This window comes from Rhynchophorus ferrugineus, unplaced genomic scaffold, assembly GCF_030347505.1.
Source record: "Rhynchophorus ferrugineus isolate W39M unplaced genomic scaffold, kcgeb_rfMv2 rfM3, whole genome shotgun sequence".
NCBI classification, from domain to species: Eukaryota; Metazoa; Arthropoda; class Insecta; order Coleoptera; family Curculionidae; genus Rhynchophorus; species Rhynchophorus ferrugineus.
Window position 1 is genome coordinate 18,596,340 of NW_027472582.1, and position 25,515 is coordinate 18,621,854.

Here is a 25,515-nt window from a genome sequence, read left to right on the forward strand (position 1 = left end):
ATCATTAGAAATAAGAAGGTAACTAAAAGTAATAATATTTCATCAATTATATTTTTACATTTCTTTGGTAAAACCATAATTCCTTAATAAATAATTCTGGATGAGAAACTGAGCCCAATGGCTATTACAAGCCACTTTTGAAGTCAGTTTTACAACATTTAGAGAGTTTTTCAGATACGGAAAAAATCGCTAGTCGGATAGGGCAAGATCCGGTCTATGCAGTGATTAATTGATGACAAATCGAAGTCAGAGTCGTTAAATATATTTGTGGTCTAACGCTGTCATAATAGGGGACAACGCCTTTCATCTTTATCAATTCTTTATTGATCTATTTTTTAATTGCCTCCATCAGTCCCGTTATTTGTTAATAGTAGAGAACCAAATTAACGGTTTAACCCAGTTCAAGCAGCTTATAGTAAAGAATTTCTTTCGAATCCAAATAAATCACTTAAAAGCTTCTTCCTTGGCGTCAATGTGATGTTTTAAATCTTATCATAATTTTCTCCAGGTTATGGTAAATATTTAAAAAAAAAATATTTTGTGATTCACGTTTGGTCACACTTAATCAATTTTTATTTTAAAAAGTGGTGTGATTTCGCCTTGCACAGCAAATTAGTGTCAAGCGCAAATATAGGGCCTCTTTTGCTTTCTTATCGTTGTACTATCCTTCTGCTTATTTTACTTTCCAATCTTATATAAGTGGCTCAAAACAACTTTATGAAGAATGCTTTGTAGTGCAAAATGTCGGTCTACCGTGATATGAATCAACAGTCAGGACGAATTTCAGCTTCAATATCAAATTTTTCAGAAAGAAAACGTGAAAATCAATTCTAACATTGGAATTCTCTTAAGAACTCATCTTAAGCACAAATGCAATGTCATTTTTCTGAACATCTATTTTCGGAAGTAAAAAAGCAAAATATGACATAAGTCGCGTTCTGGACTTTTCATTCCCAAATCGTAATAGCTTTTGACTGAATAAATGAGAGATGTTGCATTTTTTATATCTATATTTATTACTCGAGAGATAAAACCTTCGAAACCACCTATAAGGAAAACTCAAAATTATTTTTTTAAATAATAATAAAGTAGACAAAGACAAAACTAATAAAGATTAACTAAATTAGACTTGCAGTCATGTTGAGCAAATGGCTTAAACTTAACAACTATAAACAATCTGCTTTGTTTGCTGAGGGAGCTTGAGAACCTATACAAGATGACCTTAATTTTGTATATAGAACGACGCAAGAATATACTTGTTATATCGGAGGGAAGTATCCTCAAATTATTGATAGATGGAAGGGGGGGGGATAAATGATTTCTTTTAGTTTAAATTGAATAATATGGACGAGAATGATGTATTGTTTTAGCAGGATGGCGTCACACCGAACGCCGCGCTGGGCATTGTACATGTAGGTAACGCGATTGGCCTCCAATAGAATGCAGGATTGGATTTATTTTCTTTGCTCGTGTGTTATTGTGGGTCGGTTGGTGAGACTAAACTAAATTGAACAAATCTTTAACATCTATTTTAGACAAGGGGACTACTCTGCAGGGGAACTAATGCAAGATACTCATCTACTGCAGCTGTTACCGCTTCATTTGATAAAAGAAGTCCAAGAAAATTTTTTGGAGGTGTGAAACGAACCAAGAGTCATAAGGAACTAAATTTGGTGATTGATTTGGAATATAGTGAAGTTTGTGGAATGTGTGCTTTATACACTTATTTCAGTATTATTAGCGTTTCTAATTTGTGGGGAATTGGCATCTCCGGGGAATTTCATGTTGATTGAGGATTTATTGTGTATTGGCATGATGCGCGGAAAATGCGGAGGTTTTGAAACCTCATCATAATTTTAATGTTGATAGAGTGCTAAAACGATTTACAGTGCTTCATAAATCTGCATCAGTGTAATAATTAGATGACAAACTGATCCTATACTGAATTTTGATCAACATTGGCTTAAACTTCAAGAAGTGAACAATGATGGTGAATACCATTGAAGTAAAATATTTCGCATTAAAAGCGTTGCAGTAAAATACTTGTTCCTGAACAGCAAATTTGTGATGGAAGCATCGGGCGAACGAACATTTAGTACCCCTAAAAATTTAAAAACAAATAACCGCAATGGACTAAAAACAGATACTATAGTGTCTTTAATGGCAATAAGAAAATAGATTTAAAAAAATGTGCGACAGTCTTTATCAGTCAGATTTAATCCATCAAACAAAATGTTACTAAAAAAAAATTCAAAAAAAAGTGTAATGTTATAATTCACTACATTACAGTTTAGTCCATCGTATGAATAGATAAAATTGAATATTGTTTAAATGGTTGAGGCTTGTTTCATTTCTTAAAATAATTTTGATGGCAATGTGTGGAGAATCAGCAAATTTTTCTCCCCAACTAAGGAAATTTGACTTAATTATTGGCGAATTTGATAAATTGGCGTTGGCAACCCTGAGTACTAGTCATCTGAGCTGCGTAAGCAGGTACGACATCTTGATCAAAAATAATGTTTCCTTCTGTAAATTGTTTTTTTTTGTTATTTATTTTCGGATCCACTTAATCTAGAAATTTAAAATAAATTTTTGCGACAAGGGTTGCCGGTAAAGCCAAATTCCAATGTGTTCTATTACATTTTTTATAGAGCATAGCTTTTCGAAAACCAAAGCCACTTAATATAAGGCATATAGTATTTAGATCTAGTATAATGCCTGCAGCTTATAAGACTTGTAATCATTGAAAATTAAAGCTATTGTTTCAAAGTTTAAATTGTTCCTTAAAGCTTTTCTTTTCTAAATGACTTTTAAATAGAAAACGAATTCAACGATCCACTGAAATCAATTGTTCTTATAAAATATAAAACAACGTAAAGCAAACATTATTTTTAAAATTTGAGTGTTAACTTATTGAATAACATGGTATTAATTTTTTTATAGCTTTACAGCACTATGTGTTATTAAGACTATGTTGTAAATGCCGTTAAGTTAAAAGTATTTCTTTTATTACTTCCTTATACAATATCCATAATATCTGTTAAGTGTTAACTAAAATTCAAACAGTAAACACAACTAATTAAAATTAAAACGGAGCCTATAAAATAAATGTAGCTTTTTTCGACCGAATTTAATCGTTTTAATAGTAAAATATAAAAACGTTTCAACCGAAATATTCCCCATCTTGATTCAAACTTCGATATTAAGAACAACGTAGATAAAGTTTTATATTCCTATATAAAAGCGGTTCGGTTTCATTTCGACCAACGGGGTTTATTTCTTCATAAAAGCAAACTTATCTGCCATGTAAATTTATGATAAATTTAAGAATATCGTGGGTGTTTAATTTAAATTATTGCTATATTTCCGAAATAAATTTCCCGACCTTGCATATCTGATATATATGTCCGGAATGATCTTGAAAAAAAAAATAAATCCAAGAAATCCGGATAAAAATTATTACAAGGATTAAAATAAAATTTGGTTTTAATATTGGCTGATAGAAGAAGCTATACAGTATTTATTGTTGGGAATTGTTTTATAGCCAAATCTTTTATGGTTATTTAGAAATATATTATTTCGGATATACGAGCAGCAAGCATATAGAATTTACCAGGATTGTGATTTAATTTTGAATGGCTTACAATAGATTTCGTAACAGTATCAAAGCTTGAGTCAGCTGAGAAACCTTATAGTAGTATAAATATGCAAGAAGTTTTACATTTTCTGTTTAATTTAAATAAATAATTTTGGGATATTAACTAGTATTCGATTAAGTTTAATTAATCTAAAAAGTCTAAATATATTAAATTTGAAAACAATTCTAATTATACTTAGATAATGATCATGGATAGATTAAGATTGATGCCTTAATTTTAAGACTTTTTCAAATGATTTCGGTCTTATTATACTTTGTGCAATTAATTTAAGATCATGAAATGATTAGTCAGTCTCCTAATAACATATAACTCGACCCTACAGTAGGGTCTCCTCCTAGAAATAAAAATAATTTCTTGCAATAGATATTAATATTCTTAATAAATCCTTACAATTAAATATAGTTAGTATCTGTGTCTTTAAAGTTCTAGTGTAATAACCGTCTGATTTTATTGCATGATTTACGTAATATGTATTCAAGCTATCCATATTTGCATTTTAGCTCCTTATATTCACTGAAATTGTCAATTAATTTCTATTGTTAATTGCATTGGGTCAGCACATTTATTGACTCCTACTGATAAACTCTTAAACTGTTGCTTTTAACTACAACAGAGGCCGTATTTTGGAGCGGTATAGTGAAACATATTTTACACAAACGTTGAAGATGCATGCGGCTTACCAAAAACAAATCGCTCTACATTATATTATTGCGCATATAAATGTTTGTAACATGATCTCTTCTATTTTATCATTTGGTACAACTTTCACACTTCTTCGGAGATTCGAAGCCGTATCCCACTCAAGCCATTGATCTGAAGAAGTTGCATTCAAAAGGCGCGAAACTTCCCACTCTCATACTGTATTCTTCACCACTCTTTCAATGTGCAACCGAGCGTTGTCATGTAAGTAAATAACTCTGTTACTAGCTGTTGCTTTTTCAACAGTAGGTTTGTAAACGTCTGCATTAACAGTTTCAATCAATTTTAGCAGTTCACAATACACTACAAGATATTGTTTCTTTTGGATTTATCCATCGGATATAAACCTATCGCAACAACAACAACTTCATCCATTGTTAAGATGTCTTAAAGTTTTTTTTTGAGTTTAAGCTGGATTTTCGTCCGATAATAAATTGTCTTCAAACTTTTTTCATTCAACAGACTTTTCTTTATCTTAGACCATTTGTTTAATTTTGTTTAATCGAAACCATGCATTAGGATATGACGAAGCAACATTACCATACATTTCTAAAAGTTCTTGAGCATCGGCAGAAGATTTATTCGAATCAAACAGAAATTTAATGAATGTCTCAATAATACTAAATAGAAAAAAAATTTTTATGTATAGAAATTTCAAAATCATCTAGTTCAAAAGCTTGGTCTAGTTATTTAACAGTTGTTTACATTGATACTTGGAATTTTCACCGCTTTTAAATATCGCTAATTAAAAAATATGCAAATACTCCATACATCCAAGTATCTTAAGTACGTACCTGATCTTGAAATTTGTGATATATACAAAATACAAATGACATATATATACTTATAATAATATGTATGATTATTAGTTATGCTCCAACGAATGTGTTTAATAATTCATATCATTTATTTATTGCTTTTGATATATATACACATTTTCAACATATTTCTGGACCTAATGAAATATTAACCGTATTTACTATGCAAATGCAATAATGCAACCAAATTAAGGAATGTGTTTAAGAAACACTTATCCATAAACAGTGATTTGTTAACAGGCAGTCCAATGAAGCTGTCCATAAGAAATGATATTTGATGCGTCATTTGCATTAATCTCTTCCCAAAAGATCGGAATTGTTTTTTTTGTGTGATTTTTACATCAAATATATATCATCCAAATCATGTTATTTCATAACTGTCATCTTCACATGATTTAGCTCTACCTAGCTTCTGGTTGTCTTCTGATCTAGAAGAATGCTTCGAAAATATAGTTATTAGTTTATTGAGTAGAGTAAAACCTCATCAGAGAAAGATTTCAAAACATTTCTAGAAATCAAACTCACAAACGGTTTTAAAGGATGCAAAAATATTGGCATAACTGCATTAGATTCAAGAAGGTTTATTTTGAATAGGTTTGATTAATTTTGCCCTTACACGCATACAGTTTTTGTAGTAATTTGTATTTGAAACCCCCTTATTATGATATCAGGGCTTTCATATAATTGATCGTTGATCACATAACTTCTAATGCTTCACTTATATATTTCTACAAAAACATAAAACAAAATACTACGAAATTGGAACGATTCTGCTCTAGATTACGCTAATTTAATACAAAAACAACGTAGCAGAACTTTTTATATATAGACAAAGGAAAAAAATGTTCATGTCAGTCACGCGAAATTTTACTTTCCAATAAGAAAAGGAAATGGCGGTATGTTTGCTTAATTTCTTAGAACTAAACTGCCGATATTTCAGTCTAAACGTATGTATTAATAATATTCAGCATATAACTTTATACGTAAAATAATTTATCGGTTTGTTAAACGTTAATATGCGGGCCGAAATATTTTGCTGAAATTTATTGACGAATTTTGAAAAGGGTATTTACTAAACCTGGAAAATTTAGAATTGCGAAAAGCTTTATAAATGTAATATTTAATTTTTTGTAGGGTTTATATAAAAATTATCAGAGAATTGTTTACGTTTTCATTAAATATATTGACGATTTCAGCCACTGTCTAAGCTTTAAATAAAATAAATATTTGGATAGTAAAATTTTTAGGAGCTGTGCTTTTAAATTTCACAAAACTAAAGGCACAATATGAATATAATTTATGTGTGTAGTCTGGCATCGAGAATATATGTTACGATTTGTTATTCTCACTTATTATAGCATAAAAATATTGATTACCTTGCGAGTTTTTATTTTAGTATTGTTTTAGGACAAAACGCAAATTTTAAAACTGTGGAAGGAATTTTCTTCTATGATAGTTTCTCTGCTCTATCAAAATCGAGATTTGTACATTTAAGTATTAAGAGTAATATTTTTGTATTGGTGTGACGTAGATTTTGATACGTTTTCAAATCGTTCTGATACCACGCAAAAAACAAATTTTTGTTGTATTCAAAATGCACGCTTTATTTCACAAGAAAAATACTTTTCATTTAAAAATATTTTAAAAGCTAGCCACTAATAAAACTTATCTATCCAGCGTGTAGTACACTTTGATAGGAGTATGTACATTTATCCAAACAACTGATAAAGATAATACAAAAATCATATGTGGCATAAAATATGATACAAAATCAAAAGGGGTTAATTATAAGATTTAATGAGGGTATAGCTTTCTTTCCGCTATTTTCGGAAGACTTTTAATTGGTTGCTTAACATGAGATACAATATTGCCACAAGAAATGTATCAGTTTCGCCAGTCAGAAATATTTTGTCAATTTATATCACACATCGTTCTGTCCCACCATATATTTTAATTGACAGTGTTAATATTCCTCTTCGGATATGATCTTTCCAGTTTACTGTTACTTGACATAGGACTTATCTCGCTTTCAATTCACCAATAATAATTCAAACACAACTTTTATTTCCTGAGCTGAAATAACTTTTTATATATCACATAGGTATATATTTCGTAGGTGCTTGCATATACCGAAAATCACCTTTCAATACTCTACGGCTTCAATTTTGGGACCAAAGTCCTTGTTTTTTCCCTACAAATTTACAATTTGTCTTTACACTTACTAATGTAACAAAAACTAGGTACTTATCTGGGAAGACCATTCCCTTACTTAGTCTCTAATAAATTTAGTAGCATTTTTCAGTGTTACCTAAGAGTTGCATCACTTCCTTGTTAACATGTGAATGCAGTCTTTCTTCACGTCTTGGTGCTAATCTCTTGATTTATTCTATGCCAATTTTGAATCTCTGAAGGTCTGTGTAAGCAATTGTTCTTATAGTATTTGGATGCATCCACAAAAGTTTTCAGGACTTTTTTCTTTTTTTCTGTATTCCATAGGTTTTAGTATTTGATTATACATTACAGATTTTCTATCAAATATCTAACACATTTTTTTGTTTTTTATTTCGAGACCATGTATTTTCTTTTTAATATAAGCTTTCCAAGAAATTTCACTATCTTCGTATTTTGTGGCAAATTTAAATATTCTTATTCAATTACGTTATCTTCTTTGATTTTTAATATTTCTTTCAGGCTAAAAGCTATTTAGACTTATGTGATATAAATTTTTATTTAAATCATCTTGTTTTTACGAGTTCTATTCATTATATTTCTATTTTAAATATTAAACTATTAGCTTATTAAACCACATTATTAAATATACATGATTCCTTCATTTGAGTTGGAGAAAATTTGAAACTATAACATTATTTTTAACTTAAAAGCTTTCTGTAGGTTCATTCGGCGAGAGAATTAATGTTCTGTCCTGTATATTTACTGCAGCAGTATATTTTAGTAATAAGAGAAGCCAGCGCCTGTCAAATGCAGAGGTCGTTTGTGTTGGTATCATTTTCACACTGGCACGCTGACATTTACCTTTTTCAGCTTTAGACATGACGGGAATGGCCGCTTGATTCAAACAGCAAGGCTTTTTATAAAGTTTTTAATAATGCTTTAGTGTGTGCGTTTCTCCATTGTTTTATGTGGGGCATTTTTTAATTTTTGTTCGTATTTTTTATTGTTATTAATCATTTTTAACGTAGCGTATGACTTTCATATACACTAATTCGTGTAATTCTATACTTTCCCAATCATTCTGAATGTAAGCGCACCAAATAAAAAATTTAAAATGGATAAATCAGTATCGTTTTACATACATTTTTTAGGATTTTTTGCTTCCAAGAATCCTTTGATATCAAGAATGTGTAAATTAATATTGAGGGATATTTATCCTAAAAACTATGCCAGAATAATTTAGTCAAGAAATGTGATATTACTCCAAAGATATGATCATAGATAAGAATAATATCTACTGAATATATTAAAGTCTTAATATAGAACGGATAAAATGAATGATAGAATTTTTTTTCATGTATTTTTACGATGTTATAGTCACTTGATCATATATTAATAATCATAGTCAACATTAATAGATGTTAGTGGCTTCTAGGCTGTTCTTCATTGAAACTATCACTGTCACAAAGTATTTTTTGATAGGTACACGGATTCGTTAACGTGAAAATGAGGTCAAAAAAATGCTGTCATAGTCATACTTCGAATTATTTTCTAATTACGGTGAAGTAAACATTTACTAAGAATTGAATTAAAATATGAAGTAACTGTTAGTGACTGTATGGTCAGAAAAATACTATTGATATTGTTGGAGAATTTGCAAGATGGATGCAAATGATACGAAGATTTTTGGGACATTTATTTTATTTATAATTTTTTTTTGCTCTTCAGAATAAAAAATATATAAAATATTGTTATTCGTTAGAATTTCATATATATATATATATATATATCGATATTTATTTATGGCAGTATAATATAACTTAGCTAATAATATAACTTAGCTAATAATATAACTTAACTAAATAACCATCAATTACAAGCTCAAAGGAAATTCATGTTTTGATTGTGACTAAAACCGAATTTAACAGCATCAAAAATCATACTATTTTCTGATTATATTTAAGTACCATATTATATAAATACTGGCCCAATATAGTTAAATTGTATTTTAGCAATTGTAACAATATTATAACACTCGATACCTAGCGACGAATATAAATCAATAGTCACATAGTTGGCTACTTTATACCATAATTAAAAAATCCGAGTTTGAAATATTTGTACGAACACAAAAACTTCTATTATTCCCAGTCCTATATTTAGCATCAGTTTGTATAAGGACAATAGCTAAATACATCGATTGTCTAGTGAACGCCCAAGGGAACAATTTCCTCTACGATTATATGCAAAGGGAATTTTAAAAAGCTGAAGAAAAGTGGAGACAGTATGACCTGATTTTTAATTTAGATCAGAGAACGGTCGGGGTGATACCATTGAGAACATGTATATCTAGTGAAAAATATAGCTATACTTTATGGTGCCATGAAAATAATAGAAGAATTTAAACTACATGGTTTTATTATTTTTTAGATTATTAAATGCTTTATGTATCGTTGAAGAATTGAGTCATGTTTTAACCAAATTAATTTTACATCGGTGGTTTAATAACAAATCTAAAAGTATATTTTTGGTATTGCTGCAATATTTATGATAAATATGGCGGGTATATAATGTAATATTTCAATTTAGCATTACTTGCATAAGTAATATGTATATAAGCTTTATAATGTTAAAAAAATATTCAGTCATATCTATACTTGAATAGCCTCATCCCCATGTGCAAACTCACAGTACATAACTAAAGGAAGCCTCACCCAATACAAAGTATAATTTTCCTTAATCATTGATGATAAAATGCAAAAACCACTTTCATTCTGACCACTTGTGCTTTATGTAATTGTTAATGCAAGAAAATGTATCGCAATTTTTCGTGCTTTCGAGTATATGGAACATGAATGTTTGAAAACAACTTTACCAGTAAACATTCAACAAGCTCATCTTGCATTGATATAGACTTTAGCCTCTTTATATCCCATTTAATAATCATAGTACCTCCGGAATTGAATGAATTGGTTTGAGGCTCAAGTACTCAAGTACTCAAAGCACTCTTTAATGAGTAATGCTAAAATGCTGCATTAAAGGCAAACTAAAATTCTTAAGGAACCTTTAGCCTTAATGCAATGTAATTAACTCTGAACTAATCATTAAAATCTGGTAAGACCGCTGGAGTCGACGGATCTTTGATCATTTCTGGATCAAGCCCGGTGGGGAACATTGTTTCAATGGCTTCACGTGCTACTCACACAAATTTGGCTCTCGGAAAGACAAGAGAAGAATACCTTTAGCATGGAATAAAGCGATAATTGTTCCAATACTGAAAACAGAAAATAGTAACCAAGCTACCAACTATTGTAAGAAATATCGAGGTATAAGTCTCGCTTCAATTGTCGCGAAGGACAGGTTTGGAAGCTAAACATGTTCGCCAAGGAGATGTCTCGCCACTACTTTTCAATAAAGTATGCAATTATGTGAAAAGTAACAAAGGAGAATAAAGTCGTATTTCGCTTCTGCAAGAACACCATATACTTGGAAGAGGAGAAATCTCTTTCGAACGTTTATGTCAATCCTTCCGTGTAGCTCCGGGACTTGGACACTATTACAGTCCGATGTAAGCTGATGTCTTTCAAAAGTGATGTTATCAGAAATACAAACATTCGTTGCAACAATCACTGCACAATTGAAATTCGAACCTAATTCTCGTTTCTGAACTCAATTGAAAAGATTCGAACATAATAAAAAGTAAACTACTCTTCACAGATGTTTGTAGCGAAATGAGCCTTTTGGGTGAAAACACACAGCGCACAGCTCCGAAATGACATGGATCAAATTCATACAAAGTGATCTAAAAAGTAGGAGACTAACATTGTCCGAGTCTAAAACCGCTGTAGCCGATCCAACTATCATAATCGAACAAATATATTAGAAGTGGTAATTTCGACATTAGTGGCCGGCTCTCCCTTAGATACATTCAAAATGTAAAGGCAATCAGCAATTGAATCACAGCTAGGAATCCTCCAAGCAGATATTTCAAAGTGTATACACCAAATGATAAAGAAACTTTTGATTGCCCTTCAACAAACAAGAATGTTTCGTAGAAAATAAAAAATCTATAAAAATCACATTAGCATCTCAGCTTTTCGGGATTCAAGAGATAAACTATTTAACTATTTGCGAATGGGTCTTATCTGAAATATTCTCTGGTGCTGGTAAACGGATTGTAGCGTACGGTATATTTCTCTCGCGGGAATTATAAGAATCCGACAAAGGTAAGAAAATACAGAGAAGAAAAGTTGATAATATGCTTATTTTCAACTGATAGAGAGACACTTATTGAGAGAATACTTGAAACGTATCCCATAAAGTTTTATAGATTTTTTCCATTTCCAGTATAAAGGTGCGTATTATATATATTATGTAGCCGTGGTAAATTGGAAAATAAAAGAAATAAAATCCTTTATTCGTCTAATATTTTTGGTAAATGTGCGAGACTCCTTTCTTCGAAAAATAATTGTTTTTTAGATTCGGAACTTTTCTAGCGAAAGAGTTTATTTGGATTACAAGAGTTGGTCCTTTGTGTTTTAATGGAAAATGATTCCTTTCTACCAATACCAATAGACCGAAGATAGATTTTTATGGCTGGTTATTTTTCTTTTTCAACGAGTGTATTCCTAAAAATGAAATTTACAGAAATAAACAGTAAACAAGAACAAAATTGAACTTATATTTTTTCCATTGAGTTTCTATTTATAATATTTATAAGTTCAATTTTGTTCTTGTTTACTGTTTATTTCTGTAAATTTCATTTTTAGGAATACACTCGTTGAAAAATATTACACAATGTTGGATCTAATACACTTTAATTATATATATATATACTTTTAATTTTAAGCATGTGATAAGAACTAACTTAAACTAGAAAAATTGTCAGAAAAAGCTTCCAATGTTGCTATAATAATGAAAAGCTCCAGACTAGTCACCACATTCAACGAATATTGAAGTATCTGACCGCTAATTGTTCAGATTAATGACATAGGTTGAGTGGCGATATTTTGTATTTAAAAACACAAACAATATAACATTTAATGTGGCAAATTCATGCAAATCTATGAAAAAATAAAAAATAACAAAAGTAATGATTAGGTATTTTTACAAAGTTATTGAATAAGGACACACAGGAAATAAATATCAAAAATTGCAGCTATTTTAATTGCATCTACAAACTGCTTATCCGGGCTTGATTTGGATAAGGCATACCATTAAAAGGCAGAAATTTCAGTTCAGTTGCTGGATCTTACGATAGCTACTAATTTTTGTGGTAGTGACATCTGCAAGTGGCATGGCAAGTTTATGTTGTCTGCTCTCTTCTTTTCAAAATATTTGGCTACGATTTGTTCAGTATTCTGTTTGATTATTTGATTGGTTATCTCTACCTCATTAGCCCGGGCTCCATTATCGACACCATGTCACTTGCGTTTCTTTTTTATCATAATCAAATTTGTCTAAACTGGTCAAAAATGTTGGTCATCAGGAGATAATATCTTTAATCTATTTCGCAGAATTTCATTTCTAAGAATTTGGAACCAATTTTATATTTTCGCCTACCTTGCTGTCTAGACATCTTGCTCACAAAATAATATATTATGATGCATATAAAAACTATTACAAAAACTACGTATAACTTCACTTTAGTTATAGATTACAATACACACAAGTGAATGAGTCGTGCAGATATCTACGATTATCAAGCGAAGCTAATATTTTGCCATCATACAGAATAACTATCGCTAAAATATTTGGGTTAATTTTTTACAGATTGATACAACCACATAATTTTCTTTGAAAGGTTTTAATATACTTAAGAAATTAGATAAGAGCACAACACTAATTTTCTAGTGTTAATTATTAAATTGTTCATGATTCCTTCATTTATCAATTTCTTCTGTCTATCTGATGGAGTGTATCCACACCGAAGGTGTTATTCTAAATAATGTTTCCATCTATAAGATCTAACAGTTCTTTATTGCATATTCCTCTTGACCAGCATGTCCATTATAATAATTATATATCAACTACCATATCAGTCCGATAGTAATAAATATGCAATGGTAGGGGGAAAGGCGTAATACGCTGTGACCATATTTTTCTGCTATCTGATGTACAGTATATCTTTTTTCAGGCTTTTTTCTAAAAAAAAGTAAATTACATAAAATATAAACATTTTGCTGGTTATTACCGAGTGCCAATTTTAAATATTTCGCCCTCAAAGAGCTGCATATTCCTGAGTCTTCTGAGAATGCTTCTGATACTTGTAATAAAGTTTTGTTCATATTTAACACCTTGATTCTGCACTTAAATCAAACCCTGTGCTCGGTAAAACGAGCGGAAATAAGCTAGTTATTATTTAAATTATGAAATGTGAAGGGTTTAAAATATTAAAGACTTTTAATTTACTTTGAAATGTTATTTTACTTCAGAAAATAAGTGAAGGCTTGTTAAATAGTGGTAAAAAAACACACTTAGATAGTTATAACATAAACTAGGTTTGAAACAAACGTGTTACCTATTTCGTCGTATTAACAATCCATACTGAGAGGTGTATTAGTCATGCGATATAACATATATATGTTTTAGAGAATGAGGGAATGAATCCCTAGTAGTTTTCTTATTAAAATGTTGTTTATTTTTTAAAATACTTATTACTGAAAATATTGTCCATTGCTACAAAATTGTACATTGGAAAAACTTCTCTATCTTAGATGTAATCCATAAATAAGTCATTTTTTACAATTTTCATAATAATTCTCAACAAACTATATGTAATAGGTTGAAACAAATAGTAGCCCTACAGAGCAATATCTAAATATCATGGGGAACTTCACATTTCATTCAAATATAAATCAGCTTTGACTTATTTAAATAATTTTAGAAATGTTGGAATCTTCACCGAGCTTCATCCTGTAGCTGTTTATAGTAAAGGAGAATATTTCATATTTGTTATTAATCACCTATTTACTGCGGAAGAACTTTCCTTACTTTTATTGTTCGGAGTCCCAAGAAAAATACGACCTGACTTAGATTGTCGAAGTCAATCAAGTGTGCGACGAGCTACTTCACATTCTAACCGCATTGAGGACTAGCGAGGGACAGAAAATACAAAATGTATGTCACTATTACGTTCGAGAGTGACAGGAAATGAAGTCGATAGATTTAGAGTGCAATGAGTTCGTGTTCAAGCACATCAAACGCAACAACAGAGAGCCCGACATGAATTAAATTAAGAGAATCCGCAGACGCAGTGCCCCTGTAATCCAGGAATGAGCAGCATTCTATTACTATCAGAAAATTAGGTAATTGACAATCGTTGGTCAATATTGTAGGGCATTAAAATATTTGTAAATCTGCTGGGTTATATTGTGCAGGTGGAAAAGTAAAATTGCCACCAGATTTCACCACCACAATCTTTAATTTATGGCAAAATTATTCAACTACTTTTATCTTACATTCAAAAATATAAAAGTTTTTTTCAAATGACTTCGTTTGGTTCAATGCATATTGTATAGAATTGTTTCATATTCACTCTCCAAGTATTATACTATAAATGTTTTTTGGTAACACTCAAATTTGTGTCAGAAATAAGCTAACAGAATTTCGAATAATCTCATATGCAAAGATATATTTATCACTTACTAGGAGCGCTGTAATCATAAGATCAATCCTTACAAATTTATTTTATGGGCAATTCGGATGCGGAGATTGATAGGAGTATAATAGTAAAGCAGTTATTGTCTAACTATTGTCCAACAACTATAAACTTTTTTTAATCACAAGAAAGAACTAGTTATAATGTTCAAAATACCATTGGATCGAATGCAATCTGATAATTTCGTCTTCAGACCTGACAAAATACCTAGCTTGAACACGCGACGAGCTTTAATTCACCGACAATCGACGAAATGGCAATTGTTTCTGTTTTATTTTTGTTTTTATATTGTGAAGTCTCCTTTTTTACCAATGAGGGTTTATCTGGACTGGACCTACATTTTAGCGTAGGCTCCGAAAACGGTCATCGGAATTAAGTATGACTGGGATCATTTTCCCTGTCAGATTTTGCACTCTTGCCTCACATCACAAATATTAAACAATTATAAACATGAATTTACGAACACGCCCCAGCAGTTTTTACCACTTCGCCAACCATGCCGGCGCAATTGTTATTGTCGGAGTAAATTTACAAGATGGATTTAGATTATACGAAGTTCACCAAGTCCATCTCTAGTGATTTATAAAATCCTCGGTATGTTTTGTATTTAATTTGTAATGTACTGTTCTCATTTCTTTGATAGTTAACGATCTGATTACTCATACAGTCTCATTTCCATTTTTCCACATCGACGACAAGAACAGAAAAGCTCGACTTTATAAATTCATTTAAATAATTATAAGCTGATTTAAATTTCACCGCATTGCGAAATAACTAACCTTACGATTATCTTTATCTAATGGATAAATCGCGAGCGACATATCACGTTTGAACAGAAAACTGGCTGGTGTAGCCATTTAGCATTGGTCTCGATGCTTTCGATCCACTTCGAGACAAGCTGCTCGAGATAAGAGTCGCTTACGGACCGACTGATATATTTACGGTTGAAACAGTTTGGTGAGTTTTTGTTTGGGCGCTACATTACCCCTAGGTCATTTCAAGGTTACGCGCAAATAGGTAAAACGGGACTAACAAATCGAATGCTGTCCGACGACATAATGTAGTGATGATAACGATCGCAGATAATAATTTATACTGATAACAATGAATTGAGGTTCCTTTGAAATGTAAACGAGTTTCGAGGGTTTTTTTACGGATGATATGTATAGTGAGGCCTGGAACGAGCGAAATTATTTTAAATGTGTTCGAATGGCGATTTTTATCGATGGGGGTTCGTGAAATGTGTATGTAAAGTAGCTAGATAATGTTTCGTTTTTATTGTCAAATGTCATGATAAATATAGCGACGGCTCTTTTTTGTAAGATATTGGAAGTAAAATGAAAAACGACTCTAAATAAGGGTACGTTATTTTCGAAATGCTCTTTTTTTCATGAAATATGTTTCATGAATAAAAAACTGCTTCTATAATTGGTTTTTTTCACTTTGGTTCAGTGGTTGTGATGCTGACTTACAATAATATAGGCTTATTCTTTCTGATACCATTGGTTTTTATGTTTTAAAGTTGGTAATTGTTGACGTGAAAGGTAGAAAGAGTACTCAAGAATTGTTAAAATAAACAATAATGGGAGTTACTGAAAGCAAAAACTGAAGCAAACCAAAACACATGAACTTGTATAGTGTATAAGTATTTAATTTTAACTTTAGGTTAAGTAGACTAATTTAATTTTAAGACAGTCATCTTACATATATACTAATGTAATTAGAACAGAACGATAGTAATACATTAGGATTGTACTAATACATAAATATTGTAAGATGTAAACAAATCATATTGAAATAAATTTAGCGTTAAAATTTATAAAATTGCTAGCATTTTGCACACATTTGATAACCAGAAAACATATTTGATTTTAATCAAACATCACAAAAGTTATTGTTAATAAGTCCAACATCATATGAATTGATGACAAACAGATATTCTTCAGAGCAATTACCAATATAACCAATTTTCTTCTTATCAACCAAATCAAACTAATTAAAACGTATTTATAATATAAGCATGTATAATAGCATAGAAAAAGTAATAAATAAATAAAACAATATGTTCTTTAAAATTGAAGAAAAGTTTTAAAACTTTAAAGTATATGAGGGCCATTTACTTAGTAATGTTAAATACATTTTACTCCTTTGGAAAAATTAGAGAACAAAATCCGAGAGTCTAAAATGTTACTTATATTCATTAAATAATTAACCTAATAATTTGATAAGAAAAGTTAAAAACAACACCTGAAGAGTGGAACAATAACAGACTTCAAAAATGTCAAAAAATCCATAAATAAAGAAATCTATTTTAGAATAAACAATTACATAAACCGTACTTTAACCAGATCCCGTACACTTCCGAAATTAGATGAGATTGCTAAAACTCAAAATAAGTGAAAATATAGAAAGAAGATATGTAGTGCTCGAAAAGAAAAAATTGTATGTAGATGAAAAATACATTTATACGCATGCATAACTTCTTCCTTAAGTAAAAATATAGAATTTATCTTAAGCTTCGCATTTGAAAGGCCCCAAGCTTAGATATGTGTGACTGTAGCAGAGCCTAAATCTCGGAGTCTTACAGAAGAATTGGTAAGATAAGTGCCCGAAAGTAGAGGACCAATCCAGACTAAAACATATTAATATTAAAAATAAGTATGTATAACACCTGACAAACCTGCAGAACAAGTCGAATCTTACAGGCCTATTTCGCTACTACCTGCAATATCAAAGCTATTTGAGAAGCTGATATATAAACGTGTTAAACATTTGGTAACAATACCAGATTTCCAGTTTGGTTTTCGAAATCAGCATTCAACTATCGATTAAGTGCACAGAGTAACTGCGGCTATTGAAAGAGCGTTTGAAGAAAAGAAATACTGCCCTGCAATATTCCTGGATGTCTCACAAGCTTCTGATCGGGTTAGACATCAACAAGATCATCAACAGTTAGACAAGCATCACGTTAGACAAAAAGCAAAACACATTAGATCCTAAATAAAACAACTATACTGGTTAGTCGGAAGATACTCTCAACTTGATCTAAAATCAAAGAGGTTGATCTATAATACTATGCACTAAAAATTCAAATCAGTTAGTCATACAGCGCTGTCAAAACAAGATTCTTCGATTGATTACCAATGCCTATCGCTATGTAACCAATGAAGAACTGCACGATAACCTGGAAATAAAATGGATTTGCGAAGTTGTGCAGGATTTCGCCTTGAAACACGAAAGAAGATTACTAAATCATTCTAACGTGGAAGCAATACAACTGCTGGACAGCGCACAGGATGTCAGGAGATTGAAACGAACAAAACCATACGAACTTGTGTGAACATTTAGTGTGTATTATTAGTGTAAACTATAGCTATAAGTTAATAATTAATAAATAATTGTAATTTTATAATTGAGGAATACATGCTGATGTATTTTCTCGCACTCGTCTTGCTTGCTAATTAATTCAAGCACATAGGAAAAGTAGTAATAAATTAATTGTAATAATAATAATAACTAAGATTGTACTAAGCATATCTAATAAAGATGTTATAAAAAAATATATGTATAACAGCATAGAAAAAGCAATAAATAAGTGAAACAATATGTTCTTTAAAACTGAAGAAAATTTTGTTGAACGTGAGAAAAACATAAAAATGTAAAACAACTTTTATGCTTTTCGCGAAATTTCACTATTGTATTTTGTTGTAAACATCCAATAACTGTAACCACACCAAAGTCACTTCCAAATAATTACGCTAAAAAAACTAGGACTATTTAAATTGTTAGCATTAGCTTTGTCCGTTTGCCAACAAGAGGCTTATTTTTAAGATTTCGTTTTATTGTCAAGTGCGGATATTTATTCGTAATTGAGCTGGAATTCCGAAATAATTTATTTTTGAAGGCCGTGTAATTAAATAAATTCCAATTCGGAATTACGATTATTTTCGGAATGTTTGGAATCATTTTTAGATTAGTCAAAATATTCGCACTATAGCTTTTAGTGAAAAATTTAAAAAATAGATTTACTGTGTTGACTGCTGATCATTTTATTTTTCAAGCAATTTATTTACCTTAAAATATTTTAACAATTCAGTAAATATATAAAGAAGCTTTTTTAACAATAAAGCATTTTAACTTCAATTCGGATCTCTATTTAAATTCTTATAAATTTTATTGAAATTAAACAAAAAATTAATTGAATATCTTTTCATTTTGGGTGTAATAAAAACTGACTACATGAAAATGATATCAGTCTAAATTACTATAAAAATCTTAGCAAATGAATACTACATCAATTATTTATTTTATTATTTTAATGAGGCATCCAACAGAGCCTAGTCTGTTCTCTTTGAATTCTCTCTCACTAGTGTTAGTTACCTCAGATAATCAATTTATTACTGTAACTTACAGATATCTATTTACAGAAGGTATCTTGTAATTTATTATAAATATTTTTGTCATTCATAACGAATATTTTAAATTATTTCTTTAAAAATTATTTATTCATAATTTTCGGGTACATGATGTACGTTTGTTAATTAATGTTAAATATATTTTGATTTTACTCCTCTAAAATATGAATAGCAAAATCTCACGCAGTTAAAAATATTATTACATTTTAATGAATAATCAATCTAATCACCAGATATTAAAACATGGATAAGAGAACAAAACATATTTTAAACCCTTGCAAAATAAAATGAGCGAATGCTATCGAATCTATATATAATTTGTAAGTAAATGGAAAAGAAATTTATATCATATTTCTAACTTATTCAATTAATGAAAGAAGAAATTAGTAGAAATGGTGACCATACATAGAGCGATTAATTTAAAAATTTATACTTGCTACCAAACTGATCTGCTCTTTAATATTTAGTCTGGGAATACCATGTGTGCGTTGATCAGAGTAACAAATAGTCAAGGAGTGTGATTTGGGTTAAATAAAACACTAGCGGCAAACAAATTTGCTATTGATATTTGGATATTCTTTATTTTCGTTCTTGATTCAACTCGGTAATATATAAAACAATATAAGTTTAGCAAATACAACCGCAATAAAGTATATTAGAATACATAGTTAAAGTTAAATAGAATATAAATATATATTAAATATTATATACATAGTTAAAATAGAATACATAATATAAATATATATTGCATAATAAAGTCAAACATCAATCCACGTTAAATATACAATATAATGAGAAAAATATAAGTTAAGTTGTCTTTGGGCTCCTTGCTAGGATACAAATAATATGTGTTACAGTACAAGGATACCTTTGAATTTTAAAAAGATTGTTTTGTTAAGAAAAAGGTTGAAAATTTTAAAGAATCGGATGAAAATATCGTTAAGAAAACCACATATTACTCGATTTATTCATCGACTATATTCAATAAGTCATGGTATATTCTTATATTAGCAAAAAATTTAGTTGGAAATTATATTATATTTGATCCATATAAATATTACATAATTAGCTGCTGATAACATAATTATATGCATTTTATTCTCTAATTTAAGAAAAGTTATTTTACAGTAAATGATATTATTTCTTAATATGTTTTGTAGTTTATCATAAATCACAGTTCCTTAGCAAAAGATCTAAATTTTATTATTATTTTAACAAATATTTCTAGGTATTATTTATTTTTTTTAAATATTTGTTCATAAATATGTGATGTATGCCGTTTATTTACTAATGAAAATTGGAGAATAAAATTCGACAGTTAAAGAATTGACCTGATAATTTGATAAGAAACGTTTCTAATATCTAATATGATTTTGGAGATAAACATGCAGAATTTACCTTAAGTGTCGTATTTGAAAGACCTCAAGGTTACATATGTCAGACCGTAACAGAGTCCAAGTCTAGGAAGCATATAGATGGACTGGCAAGATAGAAGTTCGAAAGAGACAGGTTTTAGTCTTAATCGTGATAATTCTTCTCTTTCATACGCCCCATCAGTGAATATAGCGTTATCGTAAGTGAACATTAGATCGGCCAAGAAGTTTGCAACATCATATTGAACGCCGTGTTTATTTTTAAAAACTTTTTACTCATACTCTTTGCACTAATAGATAACTAATGAAAGCATGGTAAGATGCCTAAAAAACTTTTAGGGAAACATGTTCAGCTTGAGGAGCAATGAGAGCTTCTGTATATATAGAAAAATGCAGTGTAAGAATAAATTAAAACGACAATAGCACACTTTCCGCCTCTAATACGTTCCTCTATCAGCTCATTTAGCCCGAAAATATTATTTATACTCGATTGGGTTTAAAATCTGCCTGTGCTTCTCGGCTTGTCCCCTCGTGAACTCTTGAAAGTCTCTCGTCTTCCGAACATTTGATAGGAGACATATGTTTTACATCTTGCCTTACAATGTTTGCTGTCTCTTTTTTTCAGGATCAGTACAATGATCGTTTTATTCCATACTTACAGTCCGCTCTCCGATCACCCAGTTTGTATGAACAGTATGTGAATTCATTGAAACAACGTTTGACCATTTCTGTCGTAAGCTGGCCAACGACAGCGGTCTTACCACACTTTAATTACATTATTACCGCTCGCAGTTCGTCCATAGCTGACTCATCATCAGATAATCAAGTTTCTCGAATGTCAATTGCTGGAGAAGTTGATAAACTTTGTTTATAATTAAATATAAATATTAATAACAGGTAATACGTAAATAAAGACATTTTTAAAAAAGAAAACATGGCTTGGCTATAAATATTCTGCACAGAGATATCAGACTTTCGAATATATTTTTCGATGTTATTAACAACATTCGAAACAACATTGATGATTATTTTTAAGGTTAGAGGTAGCAACGTTAATGACAGCGGTAAACAATTTCTTGTAGCGGCAGAATAAATAGTCCCTAATTACGAGTATAAATGCGCATAAGAAATTATTTCCTCCCGCCGTTATAGAGGGCGCGGGTGTAAACACAGGGAGTAAATGTTTAACTTTCTTCCCTGAAATTGGGAACGAAAGTACGTACTTTCGACCGAAGTATGAAAATGTATATTTCAGAGTAACTATCAAGTCACATCACTCTATCTCTCTCTCTCAATAGTCAAATCATGGCATATTCTGCAACTGCATAGAGGAAAACGCTAATTAGCGTTTTCCTCTATGCTGACGGCACTTTCTACGATCGCCAAATTTGTGTGATCAGTACGAGAAACCGTTGAAACGTTTCACAACCAGCCTTGTTCATTTCTGTCATAAGATAGTTGCCTTCAGCGGTCTTACCATACTTTAATTACTTTATGGCGGTTTGAAATTCGGTCATTGTTAACTCGCTATCAGGCAATAAACTTTCTAACATATCTATTGTTGCAGTTGCTAAACCATGATTTTAATTAAATAATACATACAAGGTACAAATATAAATCATAATCAATACGTGAATAGCGAAATTTTTCAAACAAAACATCACATGGCTACAAATAATCTGTTGTGCAGATCAAGAAAAATTCGTTTTAATGATGTAATTGAAAAGTAAAAAGAATCCAATAAGTCTAGAGAAAAAATATATTTTAGAGAACCTATAAAGTCAGATCTCACTCTCTCAATGGTACCAAGTCATCTTATATTTTTATTTTACTAAGAATTTTGTTAGAAAGGGGAGAAATTAAGTTCATTACAGGACAAAGACTCGAAACAAGGAGTAGAACCGACCAGTCGACAAGTGCATTAGGTCTGTTTACCACCGTAAAGTGTTAATTATTAAATTGAAAGCAGTCGATGAGGCTTCTCTCGGCTCATTAATCATCAGAGCGAATCATGAGTAGTCAGCACGACGAAAAAAACTGACACGATCTCACACCGACGCCAACGTTCCACACTCGATAATTTGTTATGGGGGGTCCCTGAAATTAGGCTAAAACGGCTCGCCTTTTTGAGCCGACCGACCGATCGATAAAATAGCGTAGAAGTAACGGCTTATCGGACTGATATGAAAATACCTTAGCCCTTAGATTAAGAATATTACCGGGGTCTATTAAGAAAACCGGTTAGTATACGGCTAACTCGGCCAATTCACGTTCTGGAGTTGGCCGTGGAACGATAGGCCACTGTGACGGAGGTGTGCGTTCGAGAGCTTGTGATGTGTGCGAATGACATTTTACGCGAAGTAGGCCGCGAGTGTGATCTAGAAAAGTCGAAGACCGGGCTGGCGATGGCGTATTAAGGGGAGGTGGTGGTTTTTTTTCTTTGACGCAGATACCTGGTAAGTTGCGATGCGCCTGGACTGAAATCTAATTGGGACGGGTTTTAATCTATACAACAGCACACTTGATTTTAATTCGAAGGTTTTTGCGTGGTTGCCAAATCGATAACATTTTACGGTAACTTTTACTTTTTCATAATGAATTTTTCTTAGCTGTTTATTTAAAACTGATATGTCTTAAAGGAAAATATATATTTCATATAAATTACTTTAATTGATTTTAAGAAATAAATCTAAATACTACCTATCGAGTTACAAGAATTCATGCAATATAATTTTTTTACGGTTATATTGTCTTATTTTATGTTATAATTTAACAAATATTAGTATATACATAATTATTTTGCAGAATAGAATTTGTATTTGTCGAATAGTTTATACAGTCGTATTTAATAAATAAGTAGAAACTAGTGATATTTAAAACTCGACCACAATTTATTAATTTAATGAAGTTTCTGTCATAATAAAGTAGAGAAAATAATTTAAAAATGACATGTTAATATTTCTGAAACTTCTTTTGATAATATTTTTAGTATAGGATCAGAAATTTATTTGATATATAACATTAGTTACAGTAGCAAAAGGCTGCAAATTAAACTACATAAAAACTGTCTCAACAAATAACATTCATAACCTTTTTAAATGGTATTTAATTAAATTTAATTTGCATTACATTTTAATAATCAACAAAGTGATAATAAGTTTAAATTACTACACCAATGAACATTATAACAGAACTATGATAAGTGCAACAACTTCAGAGCATCAACTTTAAATATATATGGTTTTTATTTACTTTTATGTTACATAAATATGAAATATTAAATAGTATAATACATATTTCTATATTAATTAAAAAAAACAATGAAAACAATTAGGTATTCTGTTTTTTACAATATAGAAATTATATTAAAGTAATGCATTTATAATCATTAAATAAACTCTAATGACTTATGAAAATTTAGGTCTATAAAGTAAGTAACTGAAATAATTAATAAAAGTTCCAAAGAATAAATTGTCATATCATTACATATTTTGTTTACTGCATTAATCGTTAAACATCTTAATATTTATCTATATATTTTCATCACTTAATTTTTTCATTAATACATATTTCTCAGCTAAAATATATATTGAGAAACATATTGAATAAAAAAACAGGCTTATTTGGTAGGAGAATAATTCTGTTATCTACAAAAACAGTAGTTGTCATATTTTTTCCTGTCTAATTTCACCAGATATCAAATTAATTGAAATTCCTAAAATTGAATATGGATTAATTAATGTTTATTTACCTTATAAATAGGGGACAGACGATTGTTGTTATTCTGGAGTTTTGCTAATTTATATTAGGATGACAATTTCGCAGATATGTTTTCCTTTCACAGTTCACTAAACCTTACCATGAACTGTACAAATAACGTAAAATGAAATTTTATATTGTCATAATTTATTGTTAATATACTTAACTGTTAAATAATAACTACAATAACTCCTTAATAGTTCCAACAATACGGGAACAACCACAAGTAACACAAGATCTTAAACAGCGCCGCTTAAAATAAAATAAAATCGTTTAATAATATCTTAACTTACTCAATTTCTCTGTCAATATCGTTTCAAATACAAAACGTATGGACTATTAAGGATTTAAGCTACAACGTAAAATTTCACGTCCGGAGTCGATTTGCATACAACAAAAACAGGGAATAATCTGCCATATTAGAAGTGGAGCTTTTAGAGCGAAATTACTATTATTCCTTCATTACTGTTATTTACTTATTATAAATTACTATTACTTATTAAATTAAAGCAAAATAGCAGTGTACGTAATTTCTTCTTCATCTGAAATTATAACAGTGAAATAAAACTCCTACATTCTCTAGACGCCTAGTCAAAATTGTTTTTGGAATATACGGAATATTGGCAACTTACATGGATTCCTGCAAAAATTGCAATGATATAACTAAAAAAATTGAACTATTGATCCAGGAAAATATAAAAATACAGATTAGCTTGAAGTAATGAAAGAAAGCCAATTTAACATTCAAAAAGTTAAGTAGTACAACAATTATATTATTTTGCAAGGTAAGTTCCCAATTAATCTACAAAAAACTATTTATACTAAATGTCATCAAGTAGTTTCTTATATATTCAAGAAATAAACAAGTTGAATTTCACTGACTCTAAATATTATTCTATAATATATAAAGAGGTGTAACATTACAAATATCTAAATATAACCTAAACTTTATGTCCAGTC

General features: G+C 30.2%; 1 protein-coding gene across 12 annotated transcripts in view; it reads left to right on the top strand.

Moving 5' to 3' along the window:
• The window catches only part of LOC143193970 (voltage-gated inwardly rectifying potassium channel KCNH6), a 310,658-nt gene that overhangs the window by 115,599 nt on the left and 169,544 nt on the right, over positions 1-25,515 (top strand). The gene's annotated exons all lie outside the window — the stretch shown is intronic.